We start from the raw sequence: 24,444 nt of genomic DNA on the forward strand, positions 1-24,444 counted from the left end.
CGAGCTCGAGACCCAGAGACCGACCCATACCGAGACCGGCCGAGACCGAGATCGAGCCAAGGGACAAAAGAGTCGTTATAGCTGCATTTGGGGAGAGAATCTCCACGGAAATCAAGGGAAAGTTAATTAATTCGTCTATCATGGAAACCTCACTGTATATTTTTTATTATACCCAAAAATAGAATTCCCCCACTATATTAAGAGTGGTTATCATTTGTAAGAGGAGAGGCATTGATATACACATTCATTCTAAGATATACAGAAAACAGAGCTAATACTATTGTTTGGGTGGCTTTTGGTATTTTAGTCAAATTGTTTCCTCTATCAATCGTTCTTCACCAGATTTGGAGGTGATTAAACTTGAAGGTTTAGGCTAATTAGTTTATCTGGTTTGCATTCATTTTTTTTATAACTAATTTCAATATACATTTATTTATCTTTTTCGATTTGTACCAATTCATACTACGTATCCTTAGAACTACGTATAAATTCAACTCTATCTGTTTTTCGGGTAAACAGTTTGGCGCCCACCGTGGGGAAGTGTCTATCTGTGAAACATACTATTTTACACTTGCTCTTGGAAGTGTCTTTGATTTAAGGTTAAAAACGACGAACTCCCGATTAATGGTCCTACCTATCGATAATGAAGCTGGCCTTCAAGATGAGAATAACAACCTGATGCCCGGGGATGAAAGGCCACTCGTCGACCCCGTTAGAACTCGAGTCGTAGATCCAATTGACGTTAATTCACATGTGGCCATTGAGGCAAACCAACGTTCCGACCCCGAAAACAGCATTCATGGTAGATCTCAATCTGCAGTTCGAAATACCCAAAATGCTAAAGAAGACGGGATCAGCCTGCGTATGATTTTCAAAATGTTGCAAGCTCAACAGGTAGCGATAGCTCAGTTGCAGAGCCAAACCCAGGCACCGAGCAGGCTCGAGCCCAGTCCACCCCAAGAAGTCACCCATAAAATGGGGCCAGCTATAGTAAGGTCAAATAAATAAGAATCGGGGACTAATCCCGAAATTATTAAAATGCTCGAGGAGCTGACAAAATGAATAGAGTCAGGAGAAAAGAAGGATTGAAGCAAACGGCAAAAAAGTGGAAACTTATAACTCCAAGGTTGATCAGATCCCGGGGGCACCACCAATATTGAAGGGCTTGGATTCCAAAAAATTCGTGCAAAACCCTTTCCCCCCCCCGAGCGCGGCTCCAAAATTGATCCCCAAGAAATTCTGCATGCCCGAAATTCCTAAATATAATGGAACGACTGACACCAATGAATATGTCATCTCTTACACATGTGCCATCAAAGGGAACGATCTAGAAGATGACGATATCGAATCCGTATTATTAAAGATGTTCGGTGAAACCTTGTTAAAGGGAGCGATGATATGGTATGATAATTTGCCGCCTAACTTTATCAATTCTTTTGCTATGCTTGCAGATTCTTTCATAAAAGCACATGTCGGAGCCATAAAGGTCGAAACCAGGAAGTCGAACCTTTTCAAGGTAAGACAAAAAGATAACGAGATTCTAAGAGAGTTCGTGTCTCATTTTCAAATAGAATGAATCGATCTACCACCGGTCACGGACGATTGGGCCGTTCAAGATTTCACCCAAGGACTGAATGAATGAAGCTCGATGGCTTTACGATGGCTGAAGCAGAACTTGATCGAGTACCCGGCTGTTACCTGGGCCAACGTACACAATCGATATCAATCGAAGATTAGAGTCAAAGATGACTAGTTGGGTTTTGGGTCCATTATTAAAAGGGACACCGACCGGGAACCAAGGTCGAACAGGGACCGATATCGGCCATATAACGAAGATTGTATGGGTAGCGAACCGAGATGCAACCCCGTATGAGGTGAAAGGAGAAGTGATCGAGGCCAAGGATCTTAAGGGCTGATGAGCAAAAGTGGGTTCGATAGGCATACCGGACCTAAGGACCCACCACGGTTATCAGAATATAACTTCAATATTGATTCATCCGCCATCGTATCGGCTATCGGACGCATCAAAGATACTAAATGGCCTCGACCTTTGCAGTCCGATCCAGCCCAGAAAAATCCTTGGCACCCGTGGCCACAGAATGGAAGATTGCAGGCAGTTGAGAGAGGAGGTAGCCCGGTTATTCAATGAAGGGCACCTTCCAGAGTTTTTAAGTGATCGGGCCAAGAACCATTTCAAAAACAAAGAGTTCAACAGACAAAATGAACAAGAAGAGCCACAACACATCATCCACATGATCATCGGAGGGATCGATGTCCCCCAGTGGCCGGTGCTTAAACGCACTAAGATATCGATTATAAGAGAGAAGCGATCTCGAACTCAGGATTACATACCTAAAGGAATATTGTCCTTTAGTGATGAAGACGCGAAAGGTATCATGCAGCCCCACAACGATGCACTGGTAATATCTGTACTTATGAATAAAACTCAATTTAAACGTGTGTTAATTGATCCCGGTAGTTCGGCCAACATCATTCGATCAAGGGTCGTAGAGCAGCTCGGTCTATAGGACCAGGTCGTGCCCGCAACTCTGGTACTAAACGGATTCAATATGGTGTGTGAAACTACTAAGGGCGAGATAATTTTGCCAGTAAACATGGTCGGGACCATCCAAGAAACGAAGTTCCATGTGATCGAGGGCGACATGAGATATAACGCCCTGTTCGGGAGGCCTTGGATCCACAACAAGAGAGCAGTACCTTCGACCCTTCACCAGGTTCTAAAATTCCCAACACCATAGGGAATCAAGACGGTCTGCGGGGAGCAACCGGCTACGAAGGAAATATTTGTCGTCGATGAAGTGATTCCGATATCATCACTATCATCGACAAAGGGATTAGATTTGAATGAGAAATGGGACACGAAATAGCAATCACAAACGTCAGCCTCGACCCAATTAGAGAATCAAAGGACTAACGAAGATGATGATTATGGGATCCCTCGATCCTTCATGGTCCCGATGATTCCGACGTACCAAATCAACGATCGAAGAACTGGAGCAAATCACGCTAATCGAACATCTGCCCGAGTGAAAGGTATACCTGGGCACGGGGTTAAATCTCGAGCTCAGGAAAAAGCTTATTCAATTTCTTATAGCTTACATGAACTGTTTCGCTTGGTCCCATCTTGCCATGACAGGAGTCGCACCGGAAATAACCACTCATAGACTAAGTTTGGATCTGAAATTCCATCCGGTGAAGCAAAAAAGAAGGCCCCAGTCCGAGGTCAAACATGCCTTCATCAAGGACGAGGTAACCAAACTTCTTAAAGAAGGATCCATTTGAGAGGTAAAATATCCCTTATGGCTAGCAAACGTGGTGGTAGTCCCTAAGAAGGGAAACAAACTTAGAATGTGTATAGATTATAAAGACCTGAACCAATCATGCCCTAAGGATTCTTTCCCTTTGCCTAATATCGATCGTATGATCGATGCCATGGCCGGCCACGAGACTCTTAGTTTCCTCGATGCCTACTCCGGGTACAACCAGATATAGATGAACCTGGAGGACTAGGAAAAGACCTCGTTTATCACTAAGTACGGTACCTACTGTTATAACGTAATGCCATTCGAACTGACAAATGCTGGTGCAACTTATTAACGCCCAGTAAACCGAATGTTTGAAAAACAAATAGGAAAATCAATGGAAGTTTATATTGATGACATGTTAGTTAAGTCCCTGCGAGCAGAGGACCATTTAAAGCATTTGTAGGAAACTTTCGATATACTGAGAGAGTACAATATGAAGCTCTACCCCGAAAAATGTGCATTCGGGGTTGGCTCGGGCAAGTTTCTTGGTCTCATGGTGTCCAATCGGGGAATCGAGATCAACCCCGACAAAATAAAAGCTATCGAGGATATCACGGTAGTGGATAATGTAAAGGTAGTGCATAGGCTAACGGGACGGATAGCCGCCCAAGGACGATTCATTTCGAGATCCTCGGATAGAAGCCACCGATTTTTCTCACTACTTAAGAAGAAGAGCAACTTTGCATGGACTCTGGAATGCCAGCAGGCTTTGGAGGAACTAAAGCGGTATTTATCGAGCCCGTCGCTGCTTCATACCCCGAAAGTGGACGAACAGCTTTACCTGTACTTGGAAGTCTCGGAGATAGCGGTAAATGGAGTCCTGGTGTGAGAAGAACAAGGTACGCAATTTCCTATTTATTATATTAGTCGAACCTTAGGCGAAGCCGAAACTAGATACCCATACTTAGAAAAATTAGCGCTCGCTTTAATAAGCGCCTCTAGGAAACTAAAACCATATTTTCAGTGTCATCCAATATGTGTGGTAACAACTTATCCTCTTCGAAATATTTTTCACAAACCCAAGCTGTCGGGTCGATTGGCCAAATGGGCTATAGAAATCCGTGGGTACGATATTGAGTATCGACCCTGAACCGCCATTAAATCTCAAATCTTGACGGACTTCGTGGCTGACTTTATGCCGCCCTTCGTACCCGATATGGAAAAAGAACTATTTATAAAATCGGGTACCTCTTCGGAAGTCTGGACCCTCTTTACGGATGGTGCCTCGAACGCGAAGGGGTCCGGACTTGGCATCATACTAAAATCACCCACATGTAACATATTTAGACAATCTATCAGAACTGTAAAATTGACTAACAATGAGGCCGAGTACGAGGCTATGATTGTAGGTCTCGAATTAGCCAGAGGCTTGGGAGCGAAAGTCGTAAAGGCTAAGTCTGATTTCCTCCTCGTGGTAAACCAAGTTAACGGGACTTTTGAATTCCGAGAAGATCGAATGCAGAGGTACTAGGATAAACTGCAGGTGACTCTACATCGACTTAAGGAATGGGCCTTGCAACATGTACCCCCAGAACAAAACAGCGAGGCCGACGCCCTTGCAAACTTAGGTTCATCAGTCGAAGATAACAAACTCAACTCGGGGACTGTCGTACAACTCATGAGATCAGTTATTGAAGAAGGTCACGCCGAGATAAACTCCACAAATTTAACCTAGGATTAGAGGAAAAAATACATAGAGTACTTCAAGAATGGGAAGCTTCCATCAGATCCAAAGGAATCGAGAGCTCTGCACACAAAGGCAGCACGATTCACCTTGTCCGAAAATGGAACACTATTTAGGAGGAAGTTCGATGGACCATTGGCAATATGTTTGGGACTGGGAGATACCGATTACATCCTACATGAAATTCACGAGGGCACCTGTGGAAATCATTCCGGTGCCGATTCATTGGTCCACAAAGTTATCAGAGCAGGATATTATTGGATCGATATGGACAAGGATGCAAGGGAGTTCGTTCGAAAATGCGACAAATGTCAAAGGCATGCACCCATGATTCGTTAACCCAGGGAACTACTCCACTCGGTCCTATCTCCATGGCCTTTCATGAAATGGGGAATGGACATCGTTGGCCCCCTCCCATCGGCCCTAGGTAAAGCTCAGTTTATTTTATTTATGACCGATTATTTCTCTAAATGGGTTTAAGCACAGGCTTTTGAGAAAGTCGGGGAAAAGGAAATGATGGACTTCATTTGGGACCACATCATTTGCCGATTCGGGATGCAATCCAAGATTGTATGCGATAATGGAAAACAATTCATCGGCAGCAAAGTAACTAAATTTCTCGAGGATCACAAGATCAAAAGGATCCTATCAACACCTTATTATCCCAGCGGGAACGGACAAGCCGAATCAACCAACAAAACCATCATCCAAAATCTTAAGAAGAGATTGACCAACGCCAAAGGAAAATGAAGAGAAATACTACCCGAGGTTCTATGGGCATACCGCACAACATCAAAATTCAGTACCAGGGCAACACCATTCTCGTTGGTTTATAGCACAGAAGCTCTTATTTTGGTCGAGGTCAGAGAGCCTAGCATCAGGTTTCGATACGCAACAGAGGAGTCAAATAATGAGATCATAAATACGAGCCTAGAATTGTTGGACGAAAGACGAGAAGTCGCTCTTGTCCGACTGTCCGCCCAAAAATAGCAAATTAAAAGGTACTACAATCGAAGAACCAATCTTTGCAATTTTACCATCGAGCACTTGGTGCTAAGAAAAGTCACCCTCAATACCCGAAATCCAAATGAAGGAAAACTGGGTCCAAACTAGGAAGGACCATATCAGGTTCTCGAAATCATCGGAAAAGGATCTTACAAGCTCGGTATGATAAACGGCAAACAACTACTGAGCAATTGGAATTTATCGCACCTAAATGATACTACTGCTAAGGTACAACCCTCCCATGTTCATTTGTATTTCGAAACTAACCCTTGCAGGTGTTCGAGCAGAAACAGGGATCATATCTATAAGTTTAAAGTGGCACCTTGCATCTGAAACTGCATGCACGTTTGAATCCAAGGTCACATAGAAACCATGTCTATAGGGCTTAATGGCTTTAATTTGCCTCAGTTTCAAAACTTTCTAACGCCTAATGTGAGAACATGTTTCGCGTGCATTTGTTATTTAAGTGTGGAGGCTAACTTGAGCTCTTGACTGTCCCTACATGAAGTCTAATTTGTTTTGTATGTCGCATAGTTTTATCATTTTGAGCAGCCTAAGTAAAGTCTAGAACCATCCAAATAGAGGTTCAATACCTCCTGGACCATAGGTATGGGACGGGTAGTACACACGTAGTGTACGGTTTAGAATTGAATTAGAGTTAAAACAGAGTTATTCGCAAATAGGTGCCCTAATGCACCTTAAAAATCGTTAGGTGGAGACTCTCCTCTTTTAATACCTCCTTTAAAAGAGTTGTCACATCACGAAGCCCGATTTCGCGAGAAAGGAAAACGGGGCGTGACAGCATGGCGACTCTGCTGGGGATTTACACTTAGGCTCTTACCATAGCGAATTTGGATTATATGGATTAGTCTTCTTTAATATAAATGCGCTTCCCTTTTCCGTTTTTATTTGCTACTACATGCACATCCCTCTCCCATTTTGCTTTTATTTGTTTAAATTCATTGTAATATGTACATCCCTTCCCCTCTCCGCCTTCCTTTGATTAAATTGGTTATAACATGCATATCCCTTTCCTATTCACCTTTATTTGCTCTAAAATGATCTTCATTTGTTTAAAGATTTATACATCATGTCTCTCCCGTCCCTACTCCCTTATTTGCTTTATTACATTCTCGCATATATTCCACGGACTAACTTCTTCCTTTGTCTTTCTTTTATGTTTTTCATGTTTTACCTTAATACTGTATTTACCATTTTTTTATATATTTATCATACTTGGCAATGTGTTATTATCTCTGCATAAAGCATGCTCCACATCATACTCCACTCGTGCCAATTATCAACATAGCGGCGCTTGATGAGTGTCTGCGCTCTTCCAAAATTACCCTTTTAAATCGAAAAGGCTTATTTGCGGTAGACTAGTCGATCAGCGGTGCAGTCGATGGTCCCGTGCCTTTCCCTCTCAAGTTGTCCACTTAGGAGTACCGGTCTAGGCCATTCTAGAATCATCACTCCAATATTAAATGTGCATGCATCATGTTAAACCTAGTACGGGTTAGAACGTTGCTAACGTGATAGCCCGCTAAGATAAGCCTTGTCTAAAGTCCGACGGGATATCCACAATCCCAATGGACACCGTCATACTATGTGCATTACTTGGAGAAAATAGGCCAATATGTTGATCATTAGTGTGTAAATAGTCAAATCTGGAGGGGGAAAGGGCTAACTCTATTTGTTTGCATAAAATGAAGCACGAAGTCCCCAGGTTAGGCATGGTCCAAAACATCCCAACTTTGCTGCTTGATTGGTGGAAGAACCTTTCACCTTGTGAAGGGAATCATGTGAAAAGGATCCTTGGTAATTTACCTTCCTTATTGGACATTCGGCCAAATGGGGCATTGATCGAGGCCGCCACTATGTTTCTGGATGAGAGAAGAGTTGTCTTCTGCTTCAGTAACATAGAAATGACTCTTCTCTTAGAGGAAATAGGAGGTTTCGCTAAGCTGTCGTGGGATAGACCAGGGTTATTAGTGCCAGAGAATCGCACCCCTCGCGATTTTCTGAAAATGCTGGGTTTAAAGAAAAATGATGAGTTGCTTTGTTTGAAGAAGTCATACATCCCATTTGAATTTCTTTATGAACGTTATGGGCATAACAAGTCATATCGCCTTCATCATGATGAACTTGCCATCACTTCCTTAGGTTGGACGCACCGCCGGGATTTTGTGTTCATTGTCTGTTTCTTGGGATTGCTGATATTTCCGATGAAAGGGGGAAGGATCCACACTCGCTTAGCCATGGTCGCTAGGACTCTAATGGAAGTAATCGAGGGACAAACTTACACTATCATCCCCAAGATCTTGGCCGAAATGTATCGCGCTTTAGATCGATGCAAGTAGGGGTATGGACACTTCGAGGGCTATAATCTGTTGCTACAGGTTCGACAGAACTGGTGATCCGAAGGTGCATTTGAGAACGTATTGTGACAAACTTGTACGGGTTGGCAAGGATGAACAAATTCGTATGAAGCTGTTCATGAGGAGCCTCACCGTAGATGCCTTGTCTTGGTACATCGGTCAGAACCCAAAGAGGTGGGTTAATTGGGTGAGCATGGCATCAGATTTCATGGATCGATTCAGGTTCAACACAGAAAATGCACCAGACGTTTTCTACATTCAAAATCTCAAGAAGAAACCAACAGAAACCTTCCGCGAGTATGCTACTCGGTGGAGATCTGAAGCCATAAAAGTAAGGTCGGCACTTGAAGAAGAACAGATGAATAGGTTCTTCGTCAGAGCTCAGGACCCGCAATACTACGAAAGATTGATGGTTATTGAAAACTATAAATTCTCTAACATCATCAAGCTGGAATAAAAAATAGAAGAAGGGATCAAAAGCGGAATGGTGACAAAGTTTGAAGCACTCCGGGCCATAAATAAAGCTTTGCAGTCAAGCGATATCTCTAAGAAGAAAGAAGTGGGTGCAGTAATGGTAGCCCAAGTCCAAAGTCTCCTCTCACATACCAAACACCTTCACCCACATATCATCCTTCACCTCCCAGATTCAACAACCTGCTGCCACTTACCATACCTATAACAACCAACCAGTATACTACCACTCACCACCAACCCACCAAAATTACCAAAAACCAAGACCAAATTTTGACCGCAGACCACCCAGACAATACACTCCAATTGCTGAACCCATAGACCAACTATACGAGAGGCTGAAGGCTGCCGGTTATGTCACTCCCATTCCCGTTGTTGCTATGGAAAACTCTTCCCAGTGGATTAACCCAAATAAGACATGTGCCTATCACTCAGGCATGAAGGGTCATACTATTGATGAGTGTCGTACTTTGAAGGATAAGATTTAGACATTAATTGACACCAAAATCATAGAGGCAAAGGAGGTTGCACCCAATGTCTGTAACAATCCTCTCCCGGATCACAGGGGAGAAGGGGTAAACGTGATAGAGACCGATGAAAAATGGGACTCGGAAGGGTCAATTGGACTCATTAGAGAAGGGGATAATCATAAAACATCTCCAGTCACTCTCATACCTATCGTGGTACAAACTCAGGCACCAATTGAAGTTGAGGTTGCTACACCAACTCCATTTGAGTTTGAAGTAACAACGCCCTTCACCGTGATGGTAGCACCTACGCCGTCTTATAAGTCTAATGCTATACCATGGGATTATGTTGTGGAAGCAAGAAGGAATGGAAAAGCAAAAATAGAAGAAACAGGTGCAGCGCAAGGCATGCCCAGAACCGGTAGGGTCTATACACTCGAGCATTTGGGAGGAACGAGCTAAGAAGCTGCATCTAAACCGCCTGTCATTGAGACTGGACTGGATGACCTTCGGAGAACGGTGCAAGAAAGAGAATATTCTGTAGTTGATCATCTGAACAAGACCCCTGCTCAAATATCCATTTTATCACTGCTGCAAAACTCTATGGCACATAGGAATGCCCTGATGAAGGTGTTGAATGAAGCCTATGTACCCAATAACATCACCAGTGGAGAAATGGCCAACATGGTAGGGCAAGTGTTAGAAAGCCATAAGATCACATTTCATGAAGACGAGCTGCCACCAGAAGGACTAAGTCACAACAGGACACTACATATCATAGTACAGTTTAAGGACAAATTCATTGCCAGAGTCCTGATAGATGGGGGTTCGAGTCTCAACGTATGTCCACTAACTACTCTGAAAAGATTGGGTAAAGGCCTGCACGAGATACGAGCAGGAAGTATGAATGTGAAAGCATTTGATGGGTCTCAAAGGGCCAAACTTGGGGAGACCAACCTCAGCCTATAGATGGGCCCAACCTGGTTTGATGTTGAGTTTCAAGTGTTGAACATATCCGCTACCTACAACCTATTGTTGGGACGACCTTGGATACATGTCGCTGGGGCCGTAGCTTCTACTATACATCAGGCCATGAAGTTTGAGTGGAACCATCAGGAAGTGATCATCCATGGAGACGGAAGTGATCCCATTTATACCAATCAGACTGTTCCGGTCGCCGAGAATAGAAGGAAGTTAGGTGGAGAAACATACCATCACATCGAGCGCGTCAATGCAATTGAGAAAGACAAATGGTGGAGCGGTAAGATAGAAAGCATATTGTCATGGACGGGGTATGAACCCGACAAGGGTCTCGGCAAGAATCTCCAGGGGATCACCAAACCGGTATTGCTAAAGCGTCATGGCATAACTTTTGGGCTCGGGTATGAATACACCTGGCAAGAGTGTCAGAATTGGTCACCGCCATGGCGTGGTCCTTATTACCCTCTAGAACAACTAGTACCACATTTGCACCAGTCATTTCATCAAGCTGACATGATGTGGGGGTCCAAAGAAGATGAAGTTTTAGCTGGCATAAGGAATTTTTTTCTAGATGATGAAGACATGGATTGCAGTGCGATAGTTGAGAAGGAGGGGGAGGAGGAGGAAGACCTTATTATTCAGACTATAGAAAAGGGAGTTGTTCTCAAGAACTAGACTGCTGCACTATCAAGGGCCCGTCGAGTTCCTGGGTAGCCTGGCAATTAGCATCATTTATTTTTGAAAGCAATTTTATGAGCATCTAAGACATTTTCTGTATTTTGTTTTAAGCATATTTTGTTTTGAAATAATTGCTCGAGTCAGAAGATCTGGAAGAGGATGTAATACCTGAGGAAATTGTTAGAGAAGTGGAAAATTTTGAAAACAAGCCTAAGTCCAATTTGGATGAGACTGAAACAGTTAATTTGGGAGACTCTGAAACAGTCAAGGAAACATGTGTAAGCATTCACCTATCACCGTCAGAGAAGGAAGAGTACATCCAGTTCCTGAAAGAGCATGAAGACATCTTTGCATGGTCTTACGATGATATGACCGGTCTGAGCACACCCATAGTGGCTCACAAATTACCCACCGATCCCAGATGTCCACCAGTGAAATAAAAGCTCAGAAAATTCAAGCCAGATATGAGTTTGAAAATAAAAGAGGAAGTCACCAAGCAAATCAAAGTCAAGGTTCTCAGAGTGATTGTATATCTGACCTGGTTGGCTAACATTGTGCCGGTTCCAAAGAAAGATTGGAAGGTCAGAGTATGTGTCGACTATCGGGATTTAAACAGAGCAAGTCCCAAAGATGATTTTTCTTTGCCCAATATACACATACTGATTGACAACTGTGCCAAGCATGAACTTCAATCCTTTGTGGATTGCTTCGCGGGATATCATCAGATCTGGATGGATGAAGAGGATGCCGAAAAGATAGCCTTTCTTACACCATGGGGAGTATATTGTTTCAAAAATGATGTCGTTTGGCCTAAAGAATGCTGGAGCCACTTATATGACGGCCATGACAACCATTTTCCATGACATAATACACAAGGAGATAGAGGTGTACGTGGACGACATCATCATCAAATCTAAAAAGGGTACAGGTCACATAGTGGATTTGAGGAAATTTTTCGATCAACTTCGAAGATACAACCTGAAAAGGAACCCCGCAAAGTGTGCCTTCGGAGTCCCTGCTGGAAAACTGCTAGGGTTCATCATCAGCCGCTGAGAAATTGAGCTAGACCCGTCAAAGGTCAAGGCTATCCAAGATTTACCACCACCGAAGAACAAGAAAGATGTGATGAGTTTCTTAGGGTGTCTCAATTATATCAGCCGTTTTATAGCACAATCAACTATGATCTGTGAACCGATTTTCAAAATGTTGAAGAAAGATGCTGCAACAAGTTGGACTGAAGAGTGCCAGAAAGCCTTTGACAAGATCAAGGAATATTTATCCAAACCACCTGTTCTGGTCCCACCGGAACCTGGGAGACCTCTGCTTATCTGTACTAGATGGGGCTTTCGGCTGTGTCTTAGGAAAACATAATGAAACGGGAAGAACCATATACTATCTGAGTAAGAAGTTCACACCCTACAAAGCACGGTATTCTTTGACATGGATAGCTCAAAAGTTGAGGCACTACTTTTGTGCCACACCACATATCTCATATCAAGGATGGATCCGCTAAAATACACCTTCCAGAAACCCATGCCTATAGGAAAGATAGCAAAATGGCAGATACTACTGAGTGAGTTCAACATCATCTATGTAACTCAGAAGGCGGTCAAAGGGCAAGCATTGGCAGATCATCTGGCAGAAAATCCTATAGACGGAGAGTACGAGCCATTGAAAACGTATTTTCCCGACGAAGATGTATCATTCGTAGGAGAAGATATCACTGAAGCCTATGATGGTTAGAGAATGTTCTTCGATGGGGCTGCAAATTTCCATGTACCAACAATATGGCAGAATATGAGGCTTGCATCTTGGGACTCAGGTTGGCCACTGACATGAACGTTCAGGAATTGCTGGTGATTGGATATTCCGATCTCTTGGTATATCAGGTTTCAGGAGAGTGGGCCACGAAGAACACTAAATAGAGCTGATGAAGAGATTCACAAAAAAAATAGAGTTCAAACATGTTCCGAGAATCCAGAATGAGTTCGCAGATGCATTTGACATTTTATCTTCCATGATACAACACCCAGACAAGAATTTCATCGATCTTATCCAAGTAGGGATTCATAATCAGCCATCTTATTGTGCTCATGTTGAAGAGGAAATTGATGGAAATCCATGGTTCCACGACATCGAAGAATATTTGGCAAAAGGAGAGTACCCGGAGCACGCAAATCATACTCAGAAACGCACACTCCGAAAAGTATCCAACCACTTCTTCCAAAGCGTAGGAATTCTATATAAAAGGACTCCAGATTTGGGATTATTACGATGTGTCGACACCAAGGAAGCATCTAAATTGCTCGAAGAGATACATGCCGGAACTTGTGGACCGCACATGAATGGCTTTGTCTTAGCTAAGAAGATATTAAGAGCAAGATATTTTTGGATGACTATGGAAACAGACTACATCAGGTATGTCCAAAGGTGTTATCAATGCCAAGTACATGCTAATATATGATACGAGTGCCACCCAATGAACTCAATGCAACAAGTGTACCTTGGCCTTTCTCCGCTTGGGGTATGGATGTCATCGGTCCAATCGAACCTGCCGCTTCAAATGGGCGCAGTTTCATTCTAGTGGCCATAGACTATTTCACGAAATGGGTTGAAGCCGCATCTTACAAGGTTGTAACTAAGAAGGTCATCGCAGATTTCGTTAGGGATCGTATTGTTTGTCGATTTGGGATGCCGGAATCAATCATCACCGACAACGCCGCCAACCTTAACCGTGATTTGATGAGATCCATGTGTCAAACCTTCAAGATCAAGCATAAGAATTCCACAGCATACAGGCAGCAAATGAATGGAGCTGTAGAAGCCACCAATAAGAAAATCAAGAAGATATTAAGGAAGATGGTAGATAATCACAAATAATGGCACGAGAAGCTAAAATTTGCCCTACTTGGATATCGTACCACGGTTCGCACATCAACCGGGGCAAATCCTTATTTGCTGGTCTACGGTACTGAAGTCGTTATTCCCGCTGAAGTAGAAATTCCTTCTTTGAGAATCATACAAGAGGATGAACTCAGTGATTCAGAATGGATACGAAGTCGCTATGAAAAACTAGCTCTCATTGAAGGGAAAAGAATGAATATGGTATGTCACGGTCAACTCTAACAGAACAGAATGTCCAGAGCTTTCAACAAAAGGGTCAGGCCAAGATAATTCACACCGGGGCAGTTGGTGCTAAAGCAGATCTTCCCGCATCAAGATGAAGCCAAAGGAAAATTTTCACCCAATTGGCAAGGGCCCTACATGGTTCACAGAGTACTAACAGGAGGAGCACTCATACTTGCAGAAATAGACGGAGAAATTTGCCAAAACCTATCAACTCAGACGTAGTCAAGAGATACTATGTTTAGGATTGTTACATTTCTTCATCTGATGTAACTGAACTATGCTTGACTTGATTCCCGTTTAAGAGGGGATACGTAGGCATCCCTGTGGGTTCGGTCACATCTTAATAAAATCTTTATTCTGCCATGATCAAAAAACTGGGGCAGTATTTTGAGAAGGACCCTCAAAATTCAAAAGCAAGTTCAGCCGACATCGTCATACACGGAATAGCCAAAGTATTGCATGGGACAGAAAATTCTAAAGCAAGGAGGTCGCAATGTCTCTAAAATAATGTCACAGTCACCGGTTCATCTAAATTATTTGAAATCGTATGCTACTACATTTCAAATAACTATATTTATCAAATGCACGCATATTTTTCAAAAACTTTATTTCTATCACAGCCAGATGCTACCCAGGGTAACTCAAACTGGACCTCAAGATAGGAGCAAAGACAAAACAGAAGACAAAAGCGCAAACCAAACTTCCCCCACAAAACTCACGATTTTTCTTTAGATGCAGGCACGATAAGACAACAATACCCGCAGATACATCGAATCACTACCTTCATGACGATAAGTTACCAAACGCAAATACTTCCAGCTAAGAAATAATTTACATTCTCACTGTCACTCATCATTTTTATTGCATAAGGCTACGCACTGCCTTTCTTTGCATGTGACTAAGCATCGTCTTCTATTTGCATGAGGCTAAACATTGCCTCCCTAATTACATAAGGCTAAGCACTGCCTTTCTTTGCATTAGACTAAGCATCGTCTCCTATTTGCATAAGGCTAAGAATTGCCTCCCTAATTGCATAAGGCTAAGCATTGCCTTTTCCGCATGAGACTAAGCATTGTCTCCTATTTTTATGAGGCTAAGCATTGCCTCCTTAACTCCATAAGTCTAAGCACTGCCTTTCTTTGCATGAGACTAAGCATTGTCTCCTATTTGTATGAGGCTAAGCATTGCCTCTCTAATTGCATAAGGCTAAGTATTGCCTTTTCCGCATGAGACTAAGCATTGTCTCCTATTTTCATGAGGCTAAGCATTGCCTCCTTAATTGCATAAGGCTAAGCGTTGCCTTTTCCGCATGAGACTAAGTATTGTCTCCTATTTGTATGATACTAAGCATTGCCTCCTTAACTGCATAAGGCTAAGCAATGCCTTTCTTTGCATCGTCTCCTATTTGCATGATGCTAAGCCCTGCCTCCCTATTTGTATGAGGCTAAGCCCTGCCTCCTTAATTTCATAAGGCTAAGCATTGCCTCCTGCATGAAGCTAAGCATCGCTTCCCTTACTTGCATGAGGCTAAGCATTGTCTCCTCTTCCTGCATGAGGCTAAGCATTGCCTCCCTAATTCCACAAGGCTAAACACTGCCTTTTCCTCATGATTAAATGCTATCTCCATTACGCTATATAAGACCTAGCACTATCCTCTACTCACTTAGGGCTAAGCACTGCCCTTATCTTATACAAGAATAAGCCTTGTCTTGTCTCATTTCGCATATGATCAAGCATCATATCTTTACATTTCATAGGCTGAAACATCGCCAGTTTGCCCAAAGGCGTCATAGTCCAAAGGCGTCATCCTCATAGCCGGGAGACACCATTCCATGGCCTGAGGATCTCTCAAAAGTGCACATAATTATTCAAAGGCGTCATAGTCCAGAGGCACCATCCTCATGGCCCGAGGACATCATTTCAAATCACATCATCCTTCATTCAATTCGGCCAAAATTGGTCATAATTTTCTTTACCCAACAACTCTTTCATTATTCCCAGGTAAAGAGGGGCAGCTGTTGATATCCAATATTGCCCTTATATTTTTGCAAATAAGCGTATATGCTTTCAAAACATTAACTTGCATCATTATTTAATTTACAAGATTTATACAAGCATCTTCTATAATTTTCCATAATGTTTAGAGCTTTTAAATTGATTCTTTGTATTTAAATTGCTTGAATAATTATTAATTATTCCTTCAAATTATTTTGTGATGACTCAATTACCTAAATCCTTATTTTGCATCTATAATATTTTCTTCAAGTATTTTATTCTATTTTTTTATAATTATATTAGTATTTTCAGGCTATTTGCACAATCTCGCAATAATAGCCTATATTTTACAATTGTATTGCATTTGTCATTGTATTCGGGGTCAAAATAATATCTTGTATTTTTATAATCTTATACTATTATTTTAAGGTATTAATTTGCATAAACATCATTTTTATAATTTATTTAACTATTTTATTAAAAAAAAATTCCTTAATTTCTTATTTAAAGGCTGGCCCAAATTTTGAGCCAATTTTCGGACCAAACAAGCCCCAAATCTCTGGCCCAACCCCCCAAATCCCAATCCAAACAACCCTTGTAATTAACCTGGTCAATACCCGTTCCAAACGACCCGCCCCGCATATCCCTTAATCTCGACCGTTGATCTTTCAAGATCAACGATCTACAATCACCCACCCTTTTTAATTACCCTAGACCTGAAACCCTAACACATTCATCTCTAACCTGCCACCCCTAAACGCTCTTAACCTCCCCTTCTCTCTTCTGAAGAACCCTAGTCGCCTCCACTTAATTCCCTCTCCTAATCCCACTGATAAAGGGATTCGACTATTATCTTCTTACCATGTTTGAAGCCCTTTGGTACTGGTCGTCCGTTTGTGGTGTTACTTAGGTGCTTGTCTAAGTTTGGCAAGCAAGACCTCCTGAGATGGAACCAAAGTGGTTTGAACCTTTGATTCTAATCATTATTCCGTCTATATACATTCATGGCAAGACAGTATGAAGCTGATTTACCTAAACCTTTGGTCGATTCCTTGATTTCTGTCGAATTAGGGTTCGGAATTTTATACTTTTCCTTTTACCCGTTCCATTACTGATAGTATATGGTACTTTCTTTCCATATTTATGTTTGATTGATTGTTTTCCTTGTTTGTTTGTTTGATTCTTACTACTATATAAAGTCCTCCCCTTTCCCCTTTGAGACAGACTTTTTAATCACCCGGATTCACTAAAAATCGAAGCGATTACTCTATTGTTTCTCTTATTCTCTTATTCTACACTCTAATTCTTGGCCGGCTGAAAGCCAAGGCCACCGGGATTCGATTTTCAACTTTTTTTGTGCGAGCACTACCCGGGATTCATTTGAAGCCCTTGGGAACTCTGACGCACTAAGAATCTGGGTTCTTTCTCTATGTTGACATTCAAAGCACTGTGGAATTTGTTCTTTCTTGTTGTTTGTTTATTCAACTGATAACTGGTAAGTCTCTTGGCTTTACGGTTTCATTCTTCTATGTTCATGTCCTGCATATTCACCCCTCTGAATTTCATGACCTAAATGTGCTCTTAGACCGTCCCTATGTGTAACTTTACTAGCATTGCACTCATATTCTGATTTGAACCTTTTTAGCATTTGGCCTTTTACTTAAAACCTCCAATTTTTGAGATATGTTATTTGACTATGCTTCACCTGAATAATTTAGACTCTCTTAAGTCCATTTAGCCTAATGTATTGGTACTTGAATGTCTACATTACTGTTTGGCACGAGTTTGCTTTCCTACTCTACTTTGAATTCCTACAATGACTGTCTCACATCTCTAATGTGTTATAATCTATGACTTGCTCCCCTGCTATTATGTCACTCAGCATGTCTTTGGCTTACTTAATTCCATATCCCTTTAGTTATTATTTGAGACTTTAAGTGGCTATCTTAAGCTGTGTTTTCTTACAATATTTGAGACTGTTTGTCTTAGTGATAAATTGGCATGTCTGCTTTCTGGTGTTGTGGAGGATATTCAACATGATTTTGACCTTTAGGCTTTAACCCTTTAAGTTAGTGCCCTACCTAGACCTGTTTGGTATTATGCACCTTTGTATGTTAACCTTGTGATCTCAGGAAAATTGCTTCTCCTCTAACTCTCAATGTGCTTTCTACCAATGTGTTATCTCTTGCTAAGTGTTGAACCTATAATAGCCATCTGCCTCTAAGTCTTGTTGACCTTCTCAACTAGCATGTTCTGTGTTTTAGATAACTTTGCTATGTATGTTTTCTAAAATACAAGTGAATCTCTTCAAATTTTGTCCCTTAACCATTATTCTCTCACTCTCATTTGTTGCCTACACTATTCTGAATCTATCACTCTTGGCCAGTTGAAAGCCAAGGCCATTAAGACTTTCTCGATTGACCTCCCTAGTGTGAGCACTGCTCGGGGTCCATTTGATACCCTTGTGAACTCTAACATACTAGGACTTGGGGTTCTTTAGCCACCCTCTTTACTACTGAGACCTTAGATGTCTCTGTCACTCAGTTCTTTCCTCATTCTATCTACTGAATATGGAAATTGGGTTGTTTAAGTGGATTCTGTGTGATTCAATGTTTGGGTCATATGATAAATCTATGGTTGTTTGGTTTGGTTTGAGTTCCTCTATGGTTTCTGGGTTGTGCTGATGAATATAGCCCATGTTGGGATCTGGGCATGCTATTTGTGAAGAAAGCGTTTGTTGAAGGCCCAGACAACACTGGGTATCTCTTTTTGGGCATGCTATAGGCCTAATGCTATTGCTTATATAATATGTTGTAATTACATTCATCATTGGGTCTGTAATAATTTTGTAATAAACAATTGGGGATGTTAGTGAAATCGAGGAAATGGGTATACTCTAATGTTTTGCATGAAAGGGTAGAAAATATGCCTATAGGGTTCATATGGTCTACTTGTTGTCCAACTTGCTATATATATGTCATTCAATTTCCATGTGCACTGGTAGAAATCATGCCATTAGGAAAATCACACACTCACACAACTTGCCTACTATCAAAGGATAAGTATTTTATTTATTCCTATGTCTACTGCTAGACAGCATGCCTATAGGAAGTAAAAATGTCGATGATCATTCTTTCAATTTGCATAACTGCTGCATATTCCTTAGAAACCATGCCTATAGGATTATACTAGCTTATGTTCTACTGATCTTCATCTAGAAATCCTGCCTATAGGACCCTTATTGGTTGATTTGCTATTGTTATTATACTGCTCACCTAGAAAACATGCTTATAGGGGTTAAGTATAAAAAAATATCAGCTGCAATTGTTAATCGTTGGAAATTCTGCCTATAGGGTATTACTACTCGCTTTAAAGTGTTAATGCTGAACTTTCCGAACATTGTTTCATTGCTTAGCCGTGCCATTATTAGAAAGCATGCCCATAGGATCAAATTGAGTAATTCTGAGTATTTCCAATGGTTATTACTGCCAACCACTGCATAAATCACCTAGAGATCATGTCTATAGGTTTAATCACTTATAACCTGTAATTGCAATACTAGATACCCCCTAAATCGCATGGTTGTTTGGAAATCATATCTATAAGTTTAAAGTGGCACCTTGCATCTGAAACTGCCTGCATGTTTGAATCCAAGGTCACATGGAAACCATATCTATAGGGCTTAATGGCTTTAATTCACCTCAGTTTTGAAATTGTCTAACGCCTAATGTGAGAACCTGTTTCGCATGCATTTGTTGTTTAAGTGTGGAGGCTAACTTGAGCCCTTGACTGTTCCTACATGAAGTCCAATTTATTTTGTATATCGCCTAGTTTTTTCATTTTGAGGAGCCTATGTAAAGTCTAGAACCACCCAAATAGAGGTCCAATACCTCCTGAACCACCGAAATATTATTTATATTGCACGGGGTGATCCTTTAGTCTAAAAAACATAGGACCCCCCCCCTTTCTTTTCTATTAGAATGAAAAAATAGTTGTACATCCCTACTCAAGATCTCTTTGTAATGAAATTCTTAGATTTTGTACTCTCTTTGCTTACTTGATCACATAGACTAATTCATATAATTTAAGTTCGGCTGGGACCCACAGTTAGGGACCTCAAAGAGTGCCTAACACCTTCTCTTTGAGGTAACTTGAGTCCTTACCCGATCTTTGGTGGTGTTGACTAGTTAAAATAGAGTTATTCGCAAATAGGTGCTCTAACGCACCTTAAAAATCGTTAGGTGGTGACTCTCCTCTTTTAATTCCTCCTTTAAAAGAGTTGTCATATGTCGAAGCCCGATTTTGCGAGAAAAGAAAATGGGGCACGACAGGGGTCACTCGGAATGAGTGTTGATTGAGATCCATCATGTGCTGGAAAATGAGAAGGGTTATTTTGAAAGTAAGTCAAGAGGATATTTGAAGAAGTTGGGTTAGTTTAGTAGTGGCTTGGATCAACATGGTAAGGGAAATGATCGGTTCCTTCACTGCAATAAGGCTATATAGGTGTTTCGTAGCTATACTTGCGAGCTTGGCAGTCTTCATTATTTGGTTTGTTTAGAGGGATTCAATTCTAATGGTTAGGTTATATGCAAATGGGTCCCAAAAGAGTTTATGACGGTTTCGACCATGACTTAAGGTTTGTGTCCTCTCGGTTATGGGAAGTTGGTTGCATTTTGTGATTTTTCTTCTAAAATGAGTTGAGTGAAAGGTTTCTAGTCGATAAAGTGCTATTCTACTGGTGGTTCAGGAGTTATGATGCAATTCTTGTACTCTATTGTAATAGCAGGATAGGTGCAATGAGCGGTGTGGAATTGGGATTGAAGTGTCAAAGTTGTTGTTCAGTTTTGACAAGGACGTCATGATCTCGAAGGAGCGGGGGAGATTTCAGTTATTCAGAGTATACTGGCATTATTTTAGTTTCGCCTAAGAATGGTATGTTTTGTGGAAGAGGCATTTGTGTTTTGATTTGCAGATTCTTGATTAGCACTATATAAATAGCCTGGTTGGTAGCCATGGATGTACAGATTTTGCTACTTGGTGTGGAAGGTTGTGGGAGTATCTCCCATGGGATGATTATGTAGATATGACGTGTTAGTCATTTAAGTGGGAGAGATTGAGATCATGTATGAAGATTCTGGTACTGTCATAGATTAGAGAGTTTATGTCTAAGAGACGCACTATTCCTTTAGTTGCGGTCTATGAAAGTTTGCTCAGGATTTGACGGTCGATTGTATGTATCATGGATAGGGTCGTTGGGGATCTTTGGAAGGCTATTGACCTATTTTGAGATGATTGAAATCAGTTTAGAGGTCTATTGGTAGGCCTAATTTGAATGTATATTCTACACCAGATTGGATATGTATATTCAGTACAAAATTAGTCAATGGATGAGTCTTCGGGCATGGTGGATGTTATTACTATCATCATCTATTTCCTGTGTTACTTTTCCTGCTATGTGGGCAGTGAGGCAACTTGATTATTCACCCGTGTGTCATGGTCCTGTGTAGGTTGTGGTCTTATATGAGCGAGATGGCTCTTGAGATACTGGTTTGTTTATTACACCTTAGTCATGCTTGGCCTCTTTATAGAGCAGGGTTATGTTTATGTACTTGGTGTGCTTGTTGTTGATACACATGTGTCTAGTGAGTATGACCATCTTGGCTCGATGGGTATTCCCATGCAGATTATTATGCGTGGATCGAGTGGCAGGCCGCCACGGGTATGATGTTCTGATCAGGTTGCATGCCGCAACGGTATCATATGTTGATCGGGCTGCACGCCGCAACGATAAGATATTGAGTACGATTCCTTATACTAATTTTATGAGTTTTACTCCCCATCTATGAGATAGATTCATGGCATTTATTTGGTTGTTTATTTGGTTACGCAGGCTGGATAGTTCAGTACTTGGGTTTTCTTTTCTTATTGGTCATATTTGAGTTGTGGCTTGTTTGGCTCATGAATCGCTTCATATGAGATTTTAGATAGTGTCTGATGTGGCTCGTCGGTCGAGCAACTTGTACGGGATGAGACGAGGTTGTTGGACCTGGAATCAGTGTAATCATATTTGTATCATGTATGTTTGGAGAGAGAATGTCGCTAATTAGTTCAAAATGTCGAACAGAAGAACTCCATGATTTACCGATTTGACGGGTGGTTATGAGATTCTGCACATCTCTTTCATCATTTCAGTGTCACAGGGGTTGGAATGGGCTTTAATGTGTTACGAGGTATATTGCGGGTACCGAGTTCGGAAATTTGTAGCTATTGTAGTTGGAAGATAATGCTTTGGGCACATGAGCTATGTAATACATTGTGTGGTTATAACTTGGGTGTATGATTATGCTTTGGTAAAACTTGTTGAGGTTGATACAGTGTATGTATGCAAGGATAAGACTTGATAGGAAATTTCGGATGTTGGAATTTGGTTCTAAGGCTTGCTGGCTAATGTAGCAAGAAGGATCTTCAGTCGGGGTTGAGCTAATGTACTCATATGGACTGAGGTTTCACGGGTATGTGCACGAGTTGTTATACAATGATTCGGCAGCTTGGGGACGATTCTTGGCAAGTTCGAGGATGAACATATGTTTAAGTGGAGGAGAATGTAACGATTCAACCGGTCATTTTAAGCTCTAGCATGTTGTTTAATGGTTTCAGACCTTGAGTAGCTTCACTTTATATATTATCACTTGCACGTGTAGTCGGTTTTATTTTTTGAGAAGTTCAGAGTTGATTTGGAAGAATAATTTCCAATTCAGAAGCTTTAAGTTGGAAGAGTTGATTAAGGTTTGACTTTTGAGTAAACGAACTCAGAACCGAGATTTGAAGGTTCCTATATATTTGTAAGGTGATTTCGGACTTGGGTGTATGTCCGGATTGAGTATCGGATTGTCCGGGAGCGATTCAACATGTATTGCTGGAAGTTTGCATTTTGGAGTTTCACTTGGAGTGGACTTTGGTGTTATCGGACTCCGGGTGGTGTTCTGGGACTTTGGATAGGTTCATTTAGATGATTGGAACTTGTGTGTGATGTTTGGTCGTGATCTGTAATGTCTAACTGTGATTCGGACGCGTTCGGCAAAGTTTGAACGTTTGAAAGTTAAAAGAAGGATTTTAATCATCGATTCATCGTTTTGATGTTATTCGTGGCATTTTAAGCCTTTGAAAAAGTTTGGATAAGGTATGGGGACTTGTTGGTATGATTGGACGGGGTCTCGGGGGCCTCGGGTATGTTTCGGGATGGTTTTAGACCATTTTCTTTGATTTGCAAGTGTTGGTTTTTGGAGTCAAGGGTATGCATCGCGATCGTGGAGTGTTGTATGGAGCACGGGAGAATTTGTTCTTCGCAATCGCGGTAGAGGGTCTCACGATCCCGATAGGTGATCTGGTTGTGCTTCGCGTTCGCGTAGTGAGGGTTGCGAACGCGGTGTGTTAGTAGGGGTGGCCTGGTTTGGAGGGTTGCTCATCGCGATCGAGTGGGGGATTTTGCGATCACGGAAGATGAATTTCTGAGGCTGAAGGTTTGGCCTTCATGTTCGCTAAGCAAGGCTCGCGTTCGCGAAGGCGTGGCAGGATCAGGGTCGCGATCGCGGGAGGACCTCGCGTTCGCGAAGGAGGATTTCTGGGCGAGGATTGTTTGGCCTTCGAGATCGCGAGGGGGCTTCCGCGATCGTGTAGAACAATACCTGGGCAGTGTATAACAATGCAAATCGGGACTTAGCTCATTTTTTCATCTCATTTCCTCATTTGGAGTTGATTTTGGGGCGATTTTGGAGAGCTATTTCACCCACCTATTGAGGGTAAATGTTTCTAACCCACTTTTGATTATATTTCATGACCATGTATGAATTTAGGCTTGTAAATTCATGATTTGAGATAAAATTATAGGATTTTGGATGAAATCTAGAAATGACAATTTTGAGTTTTGACCACGAAATTGGACATGGAATTGAGAATAAATGATATATTTGCGTTCGTGGTGCTATGAGTAATATTTATCTTCGAAAAAGTTTGAAATCCGGGCGCATGGGCCCGGTGGTTGACTTTATTGACTTTTCGTATAGAATTGAGAATTGTTTCTAATTGTTAAAGTACAAGTCTTTGAGTAAATTTTGATGGGTTTGCACGTTCTTTGACTAGTTTCAGATCGTTTGGCATTGATCTGAAGTGCTGGGGAGACATTAGAGCCGGTTATCGGATTTTCGAGCGAGGTAAGTCTCCGGTCTAACCTTGTAAGATGGAATTTACTTCGTATGTGCTATATTTTTTACGTGCTAAGTGTTATGGGAACTATGCAAGTACGAGATGACGAGTGTCGGTGCGTATGCTAG

This window comes from Nicotiana tomentosiformis, chromosome 1 (assembly GCF_000390325.3).
Source record: "Nicotiana tomentosiformis chromosome 1, ASM39032v3, whole genome shotgun sequence".
NCBI lineage: Eukaryota > Viridiplantae > Streptophyta > Magnoliopsida > Solanales > Solanaceae > Nicotiana > Nicotiana tomentosiformis.